We start from the raw sequence: 22,605 nt of genomic DNA, 5'->3' as shown, positions 1-22,605 counted from the left end.
CATACAAGCAGCCAGACATGCACCAGAAATGAGCTGGATTAGGCCCCCTCTGCCTGGAGCCAAACAGACAGACAGATCTCCCCCTCCTCTAGCACCTCCAAGGGGTGGCCTCCTTGGCCCAGGGAGATGAGGAGAGCCGCAGGAGTTACCCCTCTCCAGCACCACCACTACCCGCTATGACTCCTATACAGGAAATGAGGACGTATGGGGAGATACAATGGAAGTCCTGCTAATGTATTTCCTGTCATTGTCTCCGTGTGCTCTGCTTGGGAGTGGAGGTGTGCGCACGCGCGTGTAGTGGGGGCTGCAAGTAAGCAGGCACAAATACAGTACACACAAGAAAAAAAGCACAAGTCTTTTCCCACAAGTTCCCAGTCACTCAGGTTGAACCATGTTCTTACTATGTTAACAAGTCAATAAATACACCTGTAGGCTGTGTTCCAGACACAGATATCAAATACATAACAAACATGCAGGATGTCTACTCAAGCTATCCACAAAACGTAGATATGTTCTTGCCAGTGCCATTAAGCTGGGGGGGAGGAAGGAATCCCAGTATAGAGAGGACCCATAAGAAGAAGGAAGAGAATATGAACAGCTTTCAGTAGTCCAAAGCCCCCTTAATCTGGAGCTCTAATTGTTGCCTGGGCTCAGTGAGCTGGGCTGGTCTCTCTGTCAGAGCCATCTGACGCTCCCTCGGCAGGCAGACAGGCAGGGTGGAGATTAAACCAGGGGCCTCTTTCAGCTCTCAGTCTGCCAGTCAGACAGAGTCCTCGCCTCTCCGATGCTCCTTCCTTCCCTTCCCTTCTTTAGGACCTCTAGTCAACACCCAGAGAATTGCCCTTGTTAACTGTAATAGGCACAATTAAGTTAAGTGTGCTTTCATATTTTTAGACGGAGCATGTCTCTGGCTGTTGGATGGGAGATTCAAATGCAACTTAAAAGGCCTTGTTCCATTCATCATAAACATTGTTATGGTGGTATATTGATAATTATATTAATCAAGTTTGGTCGGAATATTTCTTCTGCTCTCTCTTTCTCTCTGTAAATAAAACATACTGAACAAAAATATAAATACAACATGCAACAATTGAGTTATAGTTCATAGACGTTCATATAAGGAAATCAGTCAATTTAAATAAATTCATTAGGCCCTAATCTATGGCCTCCACTCCCCAGATGATCCCACTCCCGAGATGACCCACCCCCTCCCCGATGATCCCACATGTGAAGAAGCCGGATGTGGAGGTTCTGGGCTGGCTGATTACAGGTGGCCTGCTGTTTTGAGGCCAGTTGGACATACTGCCAAATTCTCTAAAACCATGTTGGATGCAGCATATGGTAGAGAAATGAACATTCCATTCTCTGGCAACAACTCTGGTAGACATTCAGGCAGTCAGCATGACAATTGAATGCTCCCGCAAAACTTGAGACATCTGTGGCATTGTGTTGTGGGACAAATCTGCACATTTTAAAGTGGCCCTTTATTGTCCCCAGCACAAGGTGCAGCTGTGTAATGACCATGCTGTTTAATCAGCTATGCCACACCTGACAGGTGGATGGATTATCTTGGCAAAGGAGAAATGCTCACGAGCGGGGATGTAAATACATTATTGCACAACAGAGATAAATAAGCTTTTTGTGCATATGGAACATTTCAGGGATTTTTTATTTCAGCTCATGAAACATGGGACCAACACTTTACATGATGGGTTTATATTTTTGTTCAGTGTACATAGATAGCATTGTGCTAAGTAACAACACAAGCATGTCAGAAATCAAAAGAGTACTGCTTTCAAATGTGTCTCCTCAAAATAACAATGAACCTCCGCTCAGAAGATACTGTATGTCTGCGTTTGTGTGGGTTTAGACAGGTAAAATAAGATGGCATATTTAGACAACTACAGGCTCAGAAAGGTAGCCAAAAAGACAACCATGGGCTGGGTGTCCAGGCAGCTGGCTGCATTCCTTTCAGGACTAAAGCTGCTGAAAATATCTGTTGCTTGGCCGAGCCAACAAAAATGAGCCTGTTGGATCTGGGATGAGGAGAACTGTGATACTATTCCCAAAACCTGTCTGAGAGTTTCCTTTTAAAGACAAAACTGACTAAATATGAACATACTCAGAGGCTTTGTCAAAGAAATCATGAATGTTCTATTACCATTTTATTTACTACACAACAGCCATCCAGCATTGACATCAGCCATTGATGGGACGCTTTCTTTGAAATAAATGAAAGCTGCAATACTGCTCGCGTTGCGTTCCATGGCAGTGTACAAACTCAATCGCCAACGCTCAATTATCGATGACTGATGTGCACCGTGGTTTAGAGGGTGGTATATGCACCATATACCCACGGATTTTTCCGTGGGCATTGCGTATACTCAATTCTTAATACCTACTGTACGATGCGCAATAAAGTAGCGTAGTGGAGGTATATGGCGTTTCAATTAATACGGCTGATGAAACAGATCAGAATGTTAACTTATCATTTTTATAAACTATTATTCTTCACAGGCGCAGCAATGTACCGACGGCGGTCGGCCTTCGCGTGAATGTTCCTCACATGTGAGCGGTTTAAAATGGACAGAGACGGAAACAGTGATGCCAATTTAGCAATTTTGTTGCTAGATTTTGCAACTTTTCAGATTACCCTGGCAACTTTTTTTTCAAACAGCACCTAGCAACAATTTTAGCTACTTTTAAAATGTATTTGGAACTTTGAGCAACTTTTGAAAAGTGACTCAAATGCTAAAATGCACGCATTTTCTCTCTAAATTACACAAAAACGATTTGTCACACTCAGTCACAACACATGTGCCTGGCTCCAAAATTGCATTGTGAGTGACGTCAACAGCAGGCGCTCAGCTCGTGCACAGGCACCAACAATATCAGCAAATTGCAAATCATTGTTGGGTGACTGCAGCAGCAGTAGTATGCGTTCAGCGAGACAAACCCAATGAATATAGTTGGTCACGAATGTTTGATCTTGAACAGAACTTACAACATCAATCAACATGTCTCAATCAAAACTGTACAGCCAGAAGTACAGAAAAGAGTGGGAGTCTGTACCTGAATTTAAATGTTGGCTGAAGCCAGTAATTGGGGATGATTGTTGGGCATACTGTGCTTACTGCAAATCAGATATGCTTGCAACAATGTATGACATCAAAAAACATTGTGCTATAGCAAAGCATACAAATAAATCAAAACCGTACAACCCCACAACGCAGTCTACATTACCACAGTTGGTTAAGAAAGTGGATAACTGCAAAATCGCAGAAGCTACTATGGCAATTGTCATTGTGGAGCATTGTTCGCTGCTAGCATGGGACCATTTAGGTATGGCTTGCAAAGCTGCCTTTTCAGATTCTGTGGCAGCAACAAACTTCCAAATGCACCGCACCAAGTGCACAGAAATGATTAGGGGAGTACTGGCTCCTTATTTTCACAAAAGGGTAACATCAGATGTGGGGGATGAGAAGTTCAGTCTCCTTTTGGATGAGTTCACTGATGTCAGTGTCTCGAAATACCTGGGTGTGGTGATTCGGTATTTCAGTGGTAAAAAAAAAAGTGGTGTCCACATTTCTCGGGCTGGTTGAATTGAAGGGGGGCGATGCCAGATCAATAGCAAAGGCGGTAGTTGAGTTTCTTGAGAAGTGTAACCTTAAAGATAATCTTCGGGGTATTGGCACTGATAATGCGTCCGTGATGACTGGGGTGCACAAGATTTTAAAGGAAGAATGTGCATTGCCCAATTTGACACTCATCCGCTATGTGTGCCAGTCTTTACAATTGGCTGTCAGTGCAGCATTCAAATAAACCATCCCTAGGAGTGTTGAGTACTTAATCAGAGAAACCTACAACTGGTTTTCAATTTCCCCAAAACGGCACAAGGCATACAAAGCAGTTTATGCCATCATTAATTGTGGCCAGAAAACCCTGCAGATCACCAAAGTGTATGCCACAGGTTGACTATCGATGAGCCCGCTGTAACTTGTAAATTGAGCCAGTGGGAAGAACTGAAACTCCACTTTGAATTGACCAAGGCCAGTGAGCATTGCTACATGGCGGATGTGCTCCATGCCATGTATAAGACCAACTATGTCTACCTGACATTCTGGAAATCAACCCTGTCCGACATACAACTTGCAGTCATTTGAGGGAGAACAGACAGATCCTGTCAAGCTTTTGGACAATCTGGTACACCTCAACATCAATTTGCAGCAGAGTAGTCAATCCTACGGCAAAAATGAATGTCCTGAAGGATACCATTGATGGACATCTCAGTCCATCACCTTATCTTGAGTGCTTTTTCGAGAGCATGGTGTACCAACTCAGTCTTGCACCAGAGGACGAAAAAGGTCATTCGGAGACAGTGCATCATCAACTACATTGTTGCTTTAAGCAAGGAGCTGCAACAAAGGCCCCCAGACAACCTAGAAGCCTTGTGAAACATAGCCATGTTCAGTGTTAAGGAAACGCTAAAGCACAATAAAGGCACCACTGAAATTATCAAAGTAGCTGAGCTACTGGGGTACCAGCCCCAAACAAATTATTAAATTGTTTCCCAATAGAGAAACATCCATCTGTTTAGGTGGGACTCAACTAGAAATAGAGTTGAGTTTTGGAGTGAATTGACTAACTACAAACACTCTTCCGGGTTAAATCCACCTGAAGAACTGTGCAAAGCTGCACTCAATGCCCTCTCCTTGCCACACTCAAATGCGGAGGTTGAATTGCTGTTCAGCCAAATAAGTGTGGTAAGTCAAAGTTAAGAAATACAAAGTCACTGCACACTCAACTCCATACTCCTGGTGCAGTATGGACTAAAGCTGGCTGGTGATACCTGTTACCAGCATAAACTACCAAGTGAAGTTCGATAGCAGTTTGGCACCACAGCAGCATACAGGTTAAAGGCCACTCCATCCTCTTCGCCATACAGTGGCAGTATCTGGAGGAAACCATTGATCAGCTAGCCAGCCAAGCAGCACATTATTTGAGTTAAGTTGCTTGTTCAATAAGATAGCATATATACCTTGTTATTAGCGTGTACTTATAATTATTGATCAGTTAGGTAGCATGTTAACTACCAATGCTTAAAACTATAATTGATCAGAATGTGTAGGTTTACTAGTTAAAAAGAAAATCAAATGTAATTGTTCAATAATGTGTAATTGTTCAATAATTCAATGTGTTGTTTAAAAAAATATCTGATCATAAAAAGTGTTGAAATTACTTTTACAAATAAAAATGTGATAAACAAATCTAAACTAACAAATGTAAAATTATATTTTTTACACTGAGATGACCAGTCAATTTAAGTAACGTTATTGTGTTTTCTACGTAGTGACGCAGTTTTACATTATGTAATGACGTCATCACGCAATGACATCACGTCATTTATTAACAAATCGACCTGCCTCTAGTAACTTCCCCTGAAAATTAGTTGGCAACAGTGGACAGAAATATTCGTTAGAAATAGGAGGTTTTAAATATGCAACAACTATCATGGGTTGCTATTATGACTACGATAATGCCTTTGACTGCTAGACAATTGAAAGTTAATCAATAGAACAGGAGAAAGCATACGAGTAAGATTTTATACAAATAATTCCCTCCACGTTTCTGTGGTGGGATTTTGGCTTTATGCTACTTTTAAGTAAGGCCTAAGACATGCCTCACAATATGAAGTCCAGGTTTCAAACAATTAAGGAATAGGAAAAAAAAATATTGATGCTAATGATAGGCCTAACCATCTTCTGGTAGATTACTTTGACTTGGAAGAGTTCCAGTGTTGTGTTGGATAGTCATAGCATCCCTCTGAGTAAGTTAAACTAGCTAGCTGCATCTGCTAACTAAGTATGTTAAACTTTTTTTGGTTGAGAAATCTTTTGCTTCTCCTTAACTTTTGAAGAAATTAATTTGTTCAAAACTGTTCAACTATTGCCTTTCGCTCTCTTTGAGACAACTACTCATCACATTTAATGTACTACAGTGCTAGCTAGCTGTAGCTTATGTTTTCAGTACTAGATTCATTATCTGATCCTTTGACTGGGTGGAAAAAATGTCAGTTCATGATGCAGGAGCTCTGATAGGTTGTAGGATGTCTTCCAAAAGTTGTCATAATTACTGAGTAAGTCTATGGAAAGGGGTGAGAACCATGTGTCTCCTAGGTTTTGTAAATAAATCAAATGTACCCAGAGGACGGAAGCTAGCGGTCCTCCGGCTACACCATGGTGCCTCCCTACTGAGTGCTGTTGAGGCTACTGTAGACCTTCATTGCAAAACAGTGTGTTTTAATCAATTATTTGGTGACGTGAGTATATTTAGTACAGTTTTATGTAAAAGGATAATGTTTGAAATATATATATATATATTTTTGGTTTGTTGAATTTTTACCCCTTTTTCTCCCCAATTTTGTGGTATCCAATTGTTTTAGTAGCTACTATCGTGTCTCATCGCTACAACTCCCGTACGGGCTCGGGAGAGACGAAGGTTGAAAGTCATGCGTCCTCCGATACACAACCCAACCAAGCCGCACTGCTTCTTTACACAGCGCGCATCCAACCCGGAAGCCAGCCGCACCAATGTGTCGGAGGAAACACCGCGAACCCAGAGTCTCTGATGGCACAGCTGGCACTGCAGTACAGCGCTCTTAACCACTGCGCCACCCGGGAGGCCCTGAAATGTTTTTTTTTTATTATAATTTTTCTGAAATTCACTGAGGATTGTCTTCCCCTTCCTCCTCTGAGAAGCCTCCACTGGTTTGTGTATGTCGTGTTTGAGTATGTGTGTTCTGTGTGTGTGTCCAGACGTGCACTCTCACGTCAAGAGAATTAGTGGTGTGTTTAGAGAAAGAACAGCTACCGTGGCCTGAGCGACACACACCACTCACATCCGGAGCCCCCCGGGCAGCTGTGAACACACACGGCCCCTCTGCGCCCCTCACTCAAGCTTAATACATTCACTACCACGTGGCACCTGCTTACGCACACTTGTTTCAACGCATACCACACATGACCAAGGCGCCATCACACACACGACCAAGGCGCCATCACACACTACCACACCCGCAGTAGCCTAGACACACAATCACGTGAACACAAACATCCCACGTTCCAACTTGTGACCCTTCAGCGGGAGAGCTAGACCTATATTGAATGAAAGGAGTTAGATTTCCTCTCACTGACTACAGCTGTCTCACATCGAGATAACTGGACTGGAGCCTCTTGAGGTGACACACAACAGTTTGTTAGGCAGTATGATCAGCATAATAAGGTTTGATGCCCCTCCATCCCCATTAAGAAAATACTGATAAAAATGCAAGACCATGCTGCCAACAGCACTGGATCAGACACAAACCCCCTCCCTGACTGGCTTTAATCTGAACAGTCTGTCCTGCTAGAGCACACCTAACTCTTATATAACCTCCATCTCAACCTCTCTGTGTGTGTGTGTGTGTGTGTGTGTGTGTGTGTGTGTGTAAGATTACTGTATGGTTCCCAGTATTCAGTCCACTTGACTTTCTCCACATTTTGTTACGTTACAGCCTTACTCTAAAATTGATTCAATTATTGTTTTTCCTCAGTCAACACACAATAACCCATAATGGCAAAGCAAAAAAAGGTTATACATTTCAGTAAATTAATAAAAAATTTAAAACAGAAAAACATTTACATAAGTATTCAGACCCTTTACTCATTACTTTGTTGAAGCACCTATGACACTACAAGCTTGGAACACCTATATTTGGGGAGTTTCTCCCATTCTTCTCTGCAGAGCCTCTCAAGATCTGTCAGGTTGGATGGGGAGCGTCACTGCACTATTTTCAGGTCTCTCCAGAGATATTCGCTCAGGTTCAAGTCCAAGCTCTGGCTGGGCCACTCAAGGACATTCAGAGACTTGTCCCGAAGCCACTCTTCAGTGGTGGAAAAGGTACCCAATTGTCAGAGTAAAAGTAAAGATATCTTAATTAATAGAAAATGGCTCAAGTGAAAATCACCTAGTAAAATACTAATTGAGGAAAAGTCTAAAAGTATTTGGTTTTAAATATACTTCTGTATCAAAATTACACGTAATTGCTAAAATATACTTAAGCATCAACAGTAAAAGTACAAATCTTTTTTTACAGATAGACAGGGGCACACTCCAACACTCAGACATCATTTACCAAATGAAACGTGTATTTAGTGAGTACGCCAGATCAGAGGCAGTAGGGATGTTCACTTGATAAGTGCGTGAATTGGACCATTTTCCTGTCAAATTAACAAGTATTTTTGGGTGTCAGGGAAAACGTATGGAGTAAAAAGTACATTATTTTCTTTAGGAATGAAGTAAAAGTTGTGGCCACTACCATTCTTCCTCCAGACATGAAGCTTGGAATTCAGGCCAAAGAGTTCAATCTTTGTTTCATTAGACTAGATAATCTTTGACTAAAGGGTATTTTAGGTATCTTTTGCAAACTTCAAGGAGGCTGTCATGTGCTTTTTGCTAAGGAGTGGCTTCCGTCTGGACACTCTACCAGAAAGGCATGATTGGTAGAATGCAAAAGAGATTGTTGTCCTTCTGGAAAGTTTTCCCATCTCCACAGAGGAACTCGGGAGCTCTGTCAGAGTGACCATCGGGTTCTTGGTCACCGATTGCTCAGGTTTGGCCAGGCAGCCAGCTAGCTCTAGGAAGAGTCTTGGTGGTTCCAAACTTCTTCCATTTAAGAATGATGGAGGCCACTGTGTTCTTGAGGCCCTTCAATGCTGCATACATTTTTGGTACTCTTCCCTAGATCTGTGTACCGACAACCCTGTCTCGGAGTTCTATGGACAATTCCATCGACCTCATGGCTTGGTTTTTGCTCTGACATGCACTGTCAACTGTGGGACCGTATATATTGACAGGTGTGTGCCTTTCCAAATCCTGTCCAATCAATTGAATTTACCACAGGTGGACTCCAATCAAGTTGTAGAAGCATCTCATGGATGATCAATGGAAACAGGATGCACCCGAGATCAATATTTTGAGTCTCATAGAAAATAAAAGGTGTTTTTTTATTTGTATTACATTTGCAAAAATGTCTAAAAACCTGTTTTCGCTTTTTTATGGGGTATTGTGTGTAGATTGAAGTATTAACATTTTATAAATTTTAGAATAAGGCTGTAACATAACAAAATGTGGAAAAAGTCAAGGGGTCTGAATACTTTCCGAATGCATTGTATAGTATAACAAAATGTTTACGTTTTTGTTCATTTTGGTGTTTGGCCATTGTTTTCCCAAGCAGTTCGAGCACACAACATTCTCGAGGCAAGCCGAAGTCTATGCCCCCTTCGTCAGTGGTTGGTCAACAGTAGGGATCCTTCAATTAAGTGTTTGTCATACAACGACAGACAACTGGTTGTTTTCATGCACATTGCAAGAAATACTGCACCAAACATCTTTATTAGATGTACAATTAATTGACTAGGACCTCTGCAAAAAGTCAACATTTATTACAGATGTGTGTACAGGCTATGGCGTCTCAAGAGGGACAAGCAAATGTATTTTAAGGGAGTATGCGAACACAGATGTTCACGTCGCATAGCCAAGTTCTGCTAGGAGCAAACCAAATCTATGTATGCGGAAGCCTTTATGGGGTATTGTGTTCTGTGTGTATGTATGCGGAAGCCTTTTGACACCAGGCCATCCTCCAAAGGTCTTCCCCTCACTGTGCGTGCAAATGCACTCACACCTGCCTGCTGCCATTCCTGAGCAAGCTCTGTACTGGTGGTACCCCGATCCTGCAACTGAATCAACTAGAGGAGACGACGGTCCTGTCGCTTGCTGGACTTTCTTGGGCGCCCTGAAGCCTTTTTCACAACAATTGAACCGCTCTCCTTGAAGGTCTTGATGATCCGATAAATGGAAGATTCAGGTGCAATCTTACTGGCAGCAATCTCCTTGCCTGTGAAGCCCTTTTTGTGTAAAGCAATGATGACAGCATGTGTTTCCTTGCAGGTAACCATGTCTGACAGAGGAAGAACAATGGATTCCAAGCACCACCCTCCTTTTGAAGCTTCCAGTGTGTAATCCGAAGTCAATCAGAGTGATTTCCAGCCTTGTCCTCGTCAACACTCACACCTGTGTTAACGAGAGAATCACTGACATGTCAGCTGGTCCTTTTGTGGCAGGGCTGAATAGCAGTGGAAATGTTTTTTTGGGGGATTCCCCTTTTGCATTGTGAAAGGGGACTTTGCAATTAATTGCAATTCATCTGATCACATTCATAACATTCTGGAGTATATGCAAATTACCATCATACAAACTGAGGCAGCAGACTGTGAAAATTAATATTTATGTCATTCTCAAAACTGGCAACAACTACACACACACACACACACACATTACATACAGTACATATACACACACGTTCAGTTGAAGTCGGAAGTTTACATACACCTTAGCCAAATACACTTAAACTCAGTTTCACAATTACTGACATTTAATCCTAAAAATTATTTGTGAAATTAGTATTCGGTAGCATTGCCTTTAAATTGTTTAACTTGGGTCAAACGTTTCGGGTAGCTTTCCACAAGCTTCCCACAATAAGTTGGGTGAATTAAGGTGCATCCCCCTGACAGAGCTGGTGTAACTGAGTCAGGTTTGTAGGCCTCCTTGCTCGCACGCTTTTTCAGTTCTGTCCATTTTCTATGGGATTGAGGTCAGGGCTTTGTGATGACCACTCCAATACCTTGACTTTGTTGTCCTTAAGCCATTTTGCCACAACTTTGGAAGTATGCTTGGGGTCAATGTCCATTTGGAAGACCCATTTGCGACCAAGCTTTGACTTCCTGACTGATGTCTTGAAATGTAGCTTCAATATATCAACATAATTTTCCTACCTCATAATGCCATCTATTTTGTGAAGTGCACCAGTTCCTCCTGCAGCAAAGCACCCCCACAACATGATGCTGCCACCCCGTGCTTCACGGTTTGGATGTATTCTTCGGCTTGCAAGCCCCCTTTTTCCTCCTAACATAACGATGGTCATTATGGACAAACAGTTCTATTTTTGTTTCATCAGACCAGAGGACATTTCTCCAAAAAAGTACGATCTTTGTCCATATGTGCAGTTGCAAACCGTTGTCTGGCTTATTTATGGCAGTTTTTGAGCAGTGGCTTCTTCCTTTCTGAGCAGCCTTTTAGGTTATGTAGATATAGGACTCGTTTTACTGTGGATATTGATTCTTCTGTACCCGTTTCCTCCAGCATCTTCACAAGGTTCTTTGCTGTTGTTCTGGAATTACTATTGTTTGTACAGATGAACGTGGTACCTTCAGGCATTTGGAAATGGCTCCCAAGGATGAACCAGACTTGTGGAGATCTACAATTTTTGTTCTGAGGTCTTGCCTCTATTCTTTTGAAACTTCTGACCGACTGAAATTGTGATCCAGTCAATTTTAAGTGAAATTATCTTTCTGTAAGCAATTGTGGGAAAATACAAAGTACATGTCCTAACCGACTTCCCAAAAAAGATTAAGATGAGCAAAACAACAGACACTGGACAGAGAAACTCTGCCTGGAAGGCCAGCATCCCGGAGTCGCCTCTTCACTGTTGACGTTGAGAATGGACAGAGAAACTCTGCCTGGAAAGCCAGCATCCCGGAGTCACCTCTTCACTGTTGACGTTGAGACTGGTGTTTTGCAGGTACTATTTAATGAAGCTGCCAGTTGAGAACTTGAGGCGTCTGTTTCTCAAACTAGACACTCTAATGTACTTGTCCTCTTGCTCAGTTGTGCACCGGGGCCTCCTACTCTTTCTATTCTGATTAGAGCCAGTTTGTGCTGTTCTGTGAAGGGAGTAGCACACAGCGTTGTACGAGGTCTTTAGTTCCTTTCTCACATGGAATAGCCTTAATGTCTCAGAACAAGAATATACAGAGTTTCAAAAGAAAGGTCTTTGTTTCTGGCCATTCTGAGCCTGTAAATTGAACCCACAAATTCTGATGCTCCAGATACTCACCTAGTCCAAAAGAGGCCAGTTTTATTGCTTCTTTAATCAGAACAGCAGTTTTCAGCTGTGCTAACATAATTGCAAAAGGGTTTTCTAATGATCAATTAGCCTTTTAAAATGATAAACTTGGAATAGCTAACACAACGTGCCATTGGAACACAGGATTGATGGTTGCTGATAATGGGAACTTTCTACGCCTATGTAGATAAAAAACAAAAAAAATCTGCCGTTTCCAGCTACAATAGTTATTTACAACATTAACAATGTCTACACTGTATTTCTGATCAATTTGATGTTATTTAAATGAGCAAAAAAAAAGCTTTTTCAAAAAACAAGAACATTTCTAAGTGACCCCAAACCTTTGAAAGGTAGTGCATGTCTGATCACACATGAGCAAAGTCACGTGTGTGTGTGTGCGCACAACACTGTTGTTAATCGTTTCAGTGAATGGACGTGTGTGTGCGCACAACACTGTTGTTAATCGTTTCAGTGAATGGACGTGTGTGTGCGCACAACACTGTTGTTAATCGTTTCAGTGAATGGACGTGTGTGTGCGCACAACACTGTTGTTAATCGTTTCAGTGAACGGACATGTTTGCAGCACACATGTTGCAATGAGCCCCTGTGCAATGCCATAGTGTGTGAGTGAAAGATGGAGTGGTGCTCATTGGAAAAGAGTTGGCAGACAGTGATATTAGTAGGAGACTTGTTATTGGGAGAGACATTGTGAAAGAGAAAAGGCACCGCCCCAGGTTTTTAATAGGACCCGTTGTGTTTGGTCTACTGCTCTACACACACACCACAACACACACGTTGTTGGTGCCCACACCCAGAGCTAATTCAATTCCTTGCTTCCCATTGTCATCCACATACAGTCTGTCTCCAGCAGCCAGCTCCCACGCTCTCACAACACACACGATCACAGGCAGCATGAATCAACACATCAGTGAACAGCTATGACATTCAGTCAAGACAATAGACGATTATGTTTTAGCTACATCAAGCACAGACCAAACAGTCATGATGACATTTGGATATGGCTACTTGTGCTCTAATAAAGCCTTCATTTCAGTTATTTACTGTGTGCTTTGTTAACGCTGCAGTCAGATGACAGTGTGGTGCACAGTGTTTCAGTGAAATATTCCAAACCCTAACATCACCCCACATACGGGTTCCTTCAGGACCAGGCCCTAACATGTTAGTCATCTTTGATTTGGAAACTTTAAGAGGAGATTCCAGAGCCTGGTTGACACGATTAACGTGGTACACAGTGAGGGAGAGCTGTGACACACTGGTCTGGACAGGAGTCGGTTTGTTGGTGCAATGTTCGCACAAACATCGTCTTGAGCTTTGATTATTTCTCTCAAACTGTTTATTTATTTCTCTCTCTTGGGGGGTTGAGATCTCTCATTATTTGGATTTGAAAATCCAACAGCTGTATTGGAGGGGGGCTGACGCTCAGGGGCTGTGTGTGGCTGTTTGAGTAAGAAAGACAAAAGGAGAACCAAAATCAATAAAAAAAATTAACAAGTACAGCCCCCTTTATTATTGAAGCATCGTGCCTACACCATCAAGGAGCCTATCCAGACTCTAAAGCCAAGAAGACTGAGTTGTGTGAGCCAGACTAAAGACCATCTTAGCAGCTAGGCCTTCTTATCATCAGTCATTTGAACATGTAAGGGGCTAACTGTGTGGCTAAAAGTAGACGTACTGAATCAAACCCCTGGCTTGAACCATATATGAAGTTTGTCTGGTGTCACAATCACTAACACGATTGGTTCGACTCATTTGTGTAGTCTTGTGCAAATAATAAGATAATTGTGCACTCACACACCCTCAACTGACACTCATTGGTCCAGACTTCAGACAGACACAAGTTCAGACTCACTCCCATCTAACTAATCAAACAGATCCCAAACACAGACAAAAGTACACAACAATAATGGCTCATACTCTTTCACTGAAAAGCACCAATTTCAACTCATTCATGAGCTACGCTCTTTCTCTCAAACACGCAAAGCGAGCCTCTTTGGGCAACTCCTCTCTCCGCCTCGTATACACAGACCGATACAAATATACACAAACTGAGATATCCAGACAGTCAAACAAATGACAAACACACACATTACTAGGCCCAGCACTCATAACGTATTCATTATGAATGAAGAAATGTATTGTTTCCACAGCTGATGTCCTAGACATGGAAGTCTTCTCTGCTCTCTAATCCTTCCCAGGCCCTCCTATTCTGGTCTGTCATGGTCTGGTGTTCAGACTTCACTCAAACAGCCTCTGCCTCCATCGGCAAGCTGCCTGGGTGACTTCTCTCCACACCACTAAACAAATAATATAGCTTCAGCCTGAGAGAGCAGCACTTACCGTACTGCTAATTACTACTGAGACATGGTGGAATAATGGAGAGCTAAAAGAAAATACTCTATCGTATCAATCATGATTTCTCTGAATTAAGAATGATGGATTGGCACACAAATACTAAGCAATAAATACCCAGGGAGTATGCTTCACATCAAAAAGACATGACTTCAAGTACTACTTCTTGGGTCTGCCATCTAGGATCTCTCTATATCTATTTTTTTGTACAGTTTTCTGGTAACTCATTTTGATGTCCCTCTTGGGAGTTGAGCACGCGACTGGGGGATAGCCTACATCCTACAGATTACATAGCGTAGGTCTCACCATTTGGTTATTGTTGGTAGATATTGTAGGTGGAAACCTGAGTGAGGGGGGGAGGGGGGGGGCAGATGAGATCAAAGGGACAAATCAGAGCCCCAGATCATGACTGGACCTGGTCGAATAAAGTATTATTCTATGTATTAACTTTGACGCGTCTGAGAAGAAGCAGGATAAAACCGTACCGCCGCTCTCTTTCTTCTCCCGCCATCCGACCATTCCTCTAGCTGGGCTCAGAGTGCCAGAAGCCGGCCAGAGCTTTTCCAATGCTGGAGGCCAACGCCACCCTATCATGTTTGTCTCCTATTAACCACCCTCCCTCACCATCCCTTATTTGGGATTGGTTTGGTCCCCTTCAAACACATATGGATGTCTACAGAAAAACATGCACTCACTCTGCCTTAGCCTTGTAACCTCTAACACAACACGTGTCAGAGATTAAGGCTAAGGCAGTGTGTGCATGTTTTTCTGTGACACATGGGATGATACAGCCATAAAACTTGAACAGGCTTATTTTCTCATTTGTAATGAGGAGATTGACCGTCCAAGCCCACACCTGAGGCTGAGCGACTGCTCAGTGTCTGGTTTATGTCACTAAGACCTATGCCACAGGTATTAGAATGTGTCTAGCGTTGTACTAAGATCCCTGCTGCTTTATGCTTTTTAGTTCCAATCCAGTCAAATAATGTTGACGTACAACCGGACGCATTTCTCCCAGGCTGGGTTGAACACTCTTAACCAAAACGGCCACAGGCCTAAAAGCTCAGTACATCACGTACCAAACCAGTGGGAAAGTCCTTGGTCAAACTAAACTCTGTGACTTGTCATCTGTGTATATGTATATTTGAGGAGTTGTCAGGCAGACTGGGGGAAAACCATATGGAGTTTCATAATGATGACAAACCTACAAGTATTTTGAAGTATTTTGAATATATTGTTCCAAACTGAAAACACGGCGGGAGTTTTGTTGGAAAAACATGACTTTTGAATCACACCTAGAATCAAAAGCCAATAGCTAGGTACACAAGCATGCTTGCAGCTGTGTGGCCATGTAGGTTAGATCCCAAGCATTCATGTTTTCGGGGAATGTCTGAAGATAACACTGTTCTGGGACAATGTACTGTATGTTCTGTAATAAAATATATTCTGGGATAGGAAGTCCCTAGATCCTGCCCTGTTATGTACCTTGGTAATGTTCTGGAGGTTGTAATTGACAGTGACATATCGTTGATTAAAGTTTGATTTTCTGCAAGTAAAAAAAGCTATTAACAGGAATTGGTATAAAGTGGAAGCTCCAAAGTCTGAAGAATTGTAAAGTATAATTCAATAAATAATTGTTGTGGAAAGATTGACTTATGCCTTAAAAAAAATAGGTCCAAAGCAGCCTTTTTTATCTCAATATCAAATCATTTCTGGGTAACAATGAAGTACCTTACTGTGACTGTTTACAATTAAAATGGTCAAAAAGAAACAAAAATAGATCCTTAGCAAAGAGCAATTTCTCAAGCAAGAATTTTGCTAGGACTGTCTGGGAGTGGTCTAATTTGGAAGGGGAAACTGAAAATGTGCTTTTATTGGCAGAGGGGTTTAGAATTCTTTCTTATTGGTCTATTTACCAATTTATCGCATGGTGATGTCACCATGGAAGGCCACAATTCCATCCCACCAAAACAGGCTGACATTTCTGGTGGTCTTTTCAAACCGCTCTTACACTAAAAGGGCATTATCATCATGTTCACAATTCCACAGTATTATTTCAACCTCAATGTGGAAATATAAATAAAACAAAGGGTAAAAATGAATTGACTGCACTGGGCCTTTAAGACTGACTGGCCTGAAAGAAGTTTACTTTGGTAAAAATGCAATATAATTGCTTTAATATATTGTACTGTACCTTATGGCAACAGTTTTGTTGATGCTGTGTGTAATTTGGAAAAAGTAACAAATAAATATGTTTAATAAAAAGAGGTCCAGAAACTGCTTCTCCAACATATATCCCAAATCGCACAAGTAAGCAGTGTCAAAATCTCTGAATTGACCATCTCCCCAAAAAAACATGTTATTTTTCCAATGGGCAACGGTCCATTGGATTAGCTGTGTTTGGCCCGTTATTGTACAGAAGAGTTTGTGAGTTGTCTGTTCTATGACAGAGATAACCTCAAGGCCATCCACCTAACAGAACCTCACAGGAAATAGCTATTTTTACAAAGTAAACATTCCACTAAAAGTGTTTCAACATGCAACATGAAGAGCCTTGCATATACACTGCACATGCATGCACAGATTGCGCACCCACACCTTGAGAAATAGGCTAGTACTTAATATCAAAAGACGCAGATCACCCTGAAGTCAAGTCTTTTCTCCCTAAAAGGTAATGTCAAGCCTTTTGCCCTATAACCATGATGTACTGTATCTACTCTGAGGCATTTTTAAATACACAATCCTAAAACTGCAGATTTTCTGTTGGCTTCACCTCAGACTGAACTATCAAAATGTGTTTATTTGACATTTTACACGTAAACATAGTGTTATCGAAGTGACAACATGAGAAAACAAAATAACCACTCACCAGCAGCTGATCGGTCTCCACTCTAATGCAGTCAAGGGCACTGAGACGGGAGTTCGTGTTGTCTCGTGTTGGCTGCACCGCTGAACTATGATGCAACAGGCTTCCTATCCATAGTTTTAGGGAAGGAAAGGAGACAGGCAGGAAGGCGGTGTGCATGACCAAAAAAGGAGGAAGTGAGAAAGAAAAAAACTAAACGATTTTTGGGAGCTGCTGGAAACTCCTAGAGACAAATTAGGTCTTTCTCTAGGATAACTGCTGATCTGGACACAGGCTGTTCCACTTTCAACTTGGAAATTGATCATTTGGAAGCCACTTCGGATTTGATATAATGAAAATGGAGAGGGGAGACACTGGCTGGTGCTGCTGAAGACCTTGGCTTGTTGATGTAAGAACCAGATGTGGAATATGCCGACGTCTAAGGAAAACCAGACTTAAAGGCCACTAAACTCTGGATTTGTGTGCGTGTATGCGTGTGCATATGTGTGCCATCATCCCCAGCAGGCAGCTAACATTGTCAGAGACACACAACACGTAAACAAACCCGGCAAAACACTGAGAAAAACTATAGAACAGCTGGAGGAAGTTTGTCAACCTATGCTACCTGAAGAGTCAAGACAGAACTAGCGGGTGTATTGCACTAGCACTCTCATTGAAGAACAAAATACCCTTATCACCTTCACTCTGGCTATACTCAGCCAGGTATGATATCCCATCTGTCCCTATACATTACACCTAGATGTGAACCAAATGTAAGATCAACCCTAAACTACACAATCCTAGGTAGATGATAACGACACATGCTGGGATCCTTACACTCAGGGCTGTTCAATGTTGGTCCTGGAGAGCCGTAATAATTCTGGTTTTCATCCTCTCCGTCTAATAAGGAACAAGTTCCGATCTGGGACACCAGGACAGCCCTCCAGGACCAGAATTGAACAGCCCTGCTTTCACTGAACCTCCGTACTAATGCAGACAGTGGGAGACGTTGTGAGAGAGGGAGGATGTTCTCAAGCACACACCCCAAGTATTAAAAAAAAATGCAATGAGAAAAAGTGTGATGGGAAATGTTTATTCAAGTTTCAATGGGAAAGTGGCAAATAGTTCCAGCTTTTTAAAGGTTGGTGGCAGGCAGACCAGAATTAAAAGTCCCACCCTGGATAGAAGCTCCTCTCTTAATCTATACTGAACAAAAATATAAAAACACAACATGTGTTGGTCCCACATTTCATGAACTGAAATAAATGATCCGAGAAATTTTCCATATGCAAGAAAAGCTTATTTCTCTCAAATTGTGCACAAATTTGTTGACATCCCTTTTAGCAAAATTTCTCCTTTGCCAAGATAGCCCATCCAACCTTACAGGTGTGGCATATCAAAAAGCTGAAAATCTTAATCCTTTTAAGAATTAGCCCCTTTTTTTCCCATTTTCACCTAAAATGATATACCCAAATCTAACTGCCTGTAGCTCAGGTCCTGAAGTAAGGATATGCATATTCTTGGAAACATTTTTTTTTTTTTATTATTTTTTATTTAACCTTTATTTAACCAGGAAGGGCCATTGAGATTTTAAAATCTCTTTTTCACGAGCGTCCTGGCCAAAATATTTGAAAGGAAACAGGTTTGTGGAAATGTGAATGGAATGTAGTAGAACACACAATACTGTTAAATCTGTTAAAAAATAATACATACAAAAAAACAACCGGTCTTTTGTATTTGTTTTGTACCATCTTTGAAATGCAAGAGAAAGGCCATAATGTATTATTCTAGCTCAGGTGGAATTTAGATTTTGGCCACTAGATGGCATCAGTGTATGTCTCAAGTTTTAGACTGATCCAATGAACCATTGCATCTCTGTTCAAAATTTTGTTTCAAGCATTCCCCAAGAGAGGATGACTTTCACTTTAGCAGTAATGAATTCATGAACTTCTTTGAGGAAAAGATTATGATTATTAGAAAGCAAATTACGGACTCCTCTTTAAATCTGCGTATTCCTTCAAAGCTCAGTTGTCCTGAGTCTGCACAACTCTGCCAGGACCTAGGATCAAGAGAGACGCTCAAGTGTTTTAGTACTATATCTCTTGACACAATGATGAAAATAATCATGGCCTCTAAACCTTCAAGCTGCATACTGGACCCTATTCCAACTAAACTACTGAAAGAGCTGCTTCCTGTGCTTGGCCCTCCTATGTTGAACATAATAAACGGCTCTCTATCCACCGGATGTGTACCAAACTCACTAAAAGTGGCAGTAATAAAGCCTCTCTTGAAAAAGCCAAACCTTGACCCAGAAAATATAAAAAACTATCAGCCTATATCGAATCTTCCATTCCTCTCAAAAAATTTAGAAAAGGCTGATGCGCAGCAACTTACTGCCTTCCTGAAGACAAACAATGTATATGAAATGCTTCAGTCTGGTTTTAGACCCCATCATAGCACTGAGATGGCACTTGTGAAGGTGGTAAATGACATTTTAATGTCATCGGACCGAGCCTCTGCATCTGTCCTCGTGCTCCTAGACCTTAGTGCTGCTTTTGATACCATCGATCACCACATTCTTTTGGAGAGATTGGAAACCCAAATTGGTCTACACGGACAAGTTCTGGCCTGGTTTAGATCTTATCTGTCGGAAAGATATCAGTTTGGCTCTGTGAATGGTTTGTCCTCTGACAAATCAACTGTACATTTCAGTGTTCCTCAAGGTTCCGTTTTGGGACCACTATTGTTTTCACTATATATTTTACCTCTTCGGGATGTCATTCGAAAACATAATGTTAACTTTCACTGCTATGCGGATGACACACAGCTGTACATTTCAATGAAACATGGTGAAGCCCCAAAGTTGCCCTTGCTAGAAGCATGTGTTTCAGACATAAGGAAGTGGATGGCTGCAAACTTTCTACTTTTAAACTCGGACAAAACAGAGATGCTTGTTCTAGGTCCCAAGAAACAAAGAGATCTTCTGTTGAATCTGACAATTAATCTTAATGGTTGTACAGTCGTCTCAAATAAAACTGTGAAGGACCTCGGCGTTACTCTGGACCCTGATCTCTCTTTTGAAGAACATCAAGACTGTTTCAAGGACAGCTTTTTTCCATCTACGTAACATTGCAAAAATCAGAAACTTTCTGTCCAAAAATGATGCAGAAAAATGTATCCATGCTTTTGTCACTTCTAGGTTAGACTACTGCAATGCTCTACTTTCCGGCTACCCGGATAAAGCACCAAATAAACTTCAGTTAGTGCTAAATACGGCTGCTAGAATCCTGACTAGAACCCAAAAATGTGATCATATTACTCCAGTGCTAGCCTCTCTACACTGGCTTCCTGTCAAAGCAAGGGCTGATTTCAAGGTTTTACTGCTAACCTACAAAGCATTACATGGGATTGCTCCTACCTATCTCTCTGATTTGGTCCTGCCGTACATACCTACACGTACGCTACGGTCACAAGACGCAGGCCTCCTAATTGTCCCTAGAATTTCTAAGCAAACAGCTGGAGGCAGGGCTTTCTCCTATAGAGCTCCATTTTTATGGAACGGTCTGCCTACCCATGTCAGAGACGCAAACTCGGTCTCAACCTTTAAGTCTTTACTGAAGACTCATCTCTTCAGTGGGTCATATGATTGAGTGGTCTGGCCCAGGAGTGGGAAGGTGAACGGAAAGGCTCTGGAGCAACGAACCGCCCTTGCTGTCTCTGCCTGGCCGGTTCCCCTCTTTCCACTGGGATTCTCTGCCTCTAGCCTTTTACAGGGGCTGAGTCACTGGCTTACTGGGGCTCTCTCATGCCGTCCCTGGAAGGGGTGCATCACCTGAGTGGGTGGATTCACTGATGTGGTCGTCCTGTCTGGGTTGGCGCCCCCACTTGGGTTGTGCCATGGCGGAGATCTTTGTGGACTATACTCAGCCTTGTCTCAGGATGGTAAGTTGGTGGTTGAAGATATCCCTCCAGTGGTGTGGGGGCTGTGCTTTGGCAAAGTGGGTGGGGTTATATCCTTCCTGTTTGGCCCTGTCCGGGGGTGTCCTCGGATGGGGCCACAGTGTCTCCTGACCCCTCCTGTCTCAGCCTCCAGTATTTATGCTGCAGTAGTTTGTGTCGGGGGGCTAGGGTCAGTTTGTTATATCTGGAGTACTTCTCCTGTCCTATTCGGTGTCCTGTGTGAATCTAAGTGTACGTTCTCTAATTCTCTCCTTCTCTCTTTCTTTCTCTCTCTCGGAGGACCTGAGCCCTAGGACCATGCCCCAGGACTACCTGACATGATGACTCCTTGCTGTCCCCAGTCCACCTGGCCGTGCTGCTGCTCCAGATTCAACTGTTCTGCCTTATTATTATTCGACCATGCTGGTCATTTATGAACATTTGAACATCTTGGCCATATTCTGTTATAATCTCCACCCGGCACAGCCAGAAGAGGACTGGCCACCCCACATAGCCTGGTTCCTCTCTAGGTTTCTTCCTAGGTTTTGGCCTTTCTAGGGAGTTTTTCCTAGCCACCGTGCTTCTACACCTGCATTGCTTGCTGTTTGGGGTTTTAGGCTGGGTTTCTGTACAGCACTTTGATATATCAGCTGATGTACGAAGGGCTATATAAATATATTTGATTTTGATTTGATGTGTCTCATTTGTTAATTTATAACTTTTCATGTTCAAAATTGTGCACTCTCAAACAATAGCATGGTATTATTTCACTGTAATAGCTACTGTAAATTGGACAGTGCAGTTAGATTAACAAGAATTTAAGTGTTCTGCCAATATCAGATGTGTCTATGTCCTGGGGAATGTTCTTGTTTCTTACAACCTCATGCTAATCGCATTAGCCTATCATTGCAAAGCTGCACCTTGTGCTGGGGACAATAAAAGGCCATTCTAAAATGTGCAGTTTTGTCACAATGCCAGAGTTGTCTCTAATTGAGGGAGCGTGCAATTGGCATGCTGACTGCAGGAATGTCCACCAGAGCTGTTGCCAGAAAATGTCATGTTCATTTCTCTACCATAAACCGCCTCCAACGTAATTTTAGAGAATTGGCAGTACATCCAACCAGCCTCATAACTGCAGACCACGTGTAACCATGCCAGCCCAGGACCTCCACATCCGGCTTCTTCTGAAACCAGCCACCCAGACAGCTGATAAAATTTATGAGTAATTCTGTCTGTAACAAAGCCCTTTAGTGGGAAAAAAACTCATTTTGATTGGCTGGGCCTGGCTTCTGTGGGTGGGCTCCTGTCCAGTCATGTGAAACCCATAGATTAGGGTCTAATGAATTCATTTCAATTGACCGATTTCCTTATATGAACGGTAACTCAGTAAAATCATAGAAATGTAAGCATGTTGCATTTATATTCAGTAAAGTTTGTCCATCAGTGAGTG

At 42.2% G+C, this 22,605-nt stretch overlaps 1 protein-coding gene across 3 annotated transcripts in view; it reads right to left on the bottom strand.

Moving 5' to 3' along the window:
* LOC139416747 (pleckstrin homology domain-containing family G member 5-like) overlaps positions 1-22,605 on the bottom strand; it is a 113,267-nt gene that overhangs the window by 31,010 nt on the left and 59,652 nt on the right. The window contains exon 1 of one of the 3 annotated variants that reach the window (XM_071165786.1): positions 17,241-17,299. The exons of the other annotated variants lie outside the window; for them this stretch is intronic. The gene's annotated coding sequence lies outside the window, so the exon portion shown is untranslated. Of the gene's footprint in view, positions 1-17,240; positions 17,300-22,605 lie in introns of those variants that run through there. 3 annotated transcript variants of the gene reach the window in all.

This window comes from Oncorhynchus clarkii, chromosome 9 (genome assembly GCF_045791955.1).
Source record: "Oncorhynchus clarkii lewisi isolate Uvic-CL-2024 chromosome 9, UVic_Ocla_1.0, whole genome shotgun sequence".
Classification (NCBI taxonomy): Eukaryota; Metazoa; Chordata; class Actinopteri; order Salmoniformes; family Salmonidae; genus Oncorhynchus; species Oncorhynchus clarkii.
Note: the sequence above shows the minus strand (reverse complement) of the source record. Positions and strands in the feature narration are given on the sequence as shown.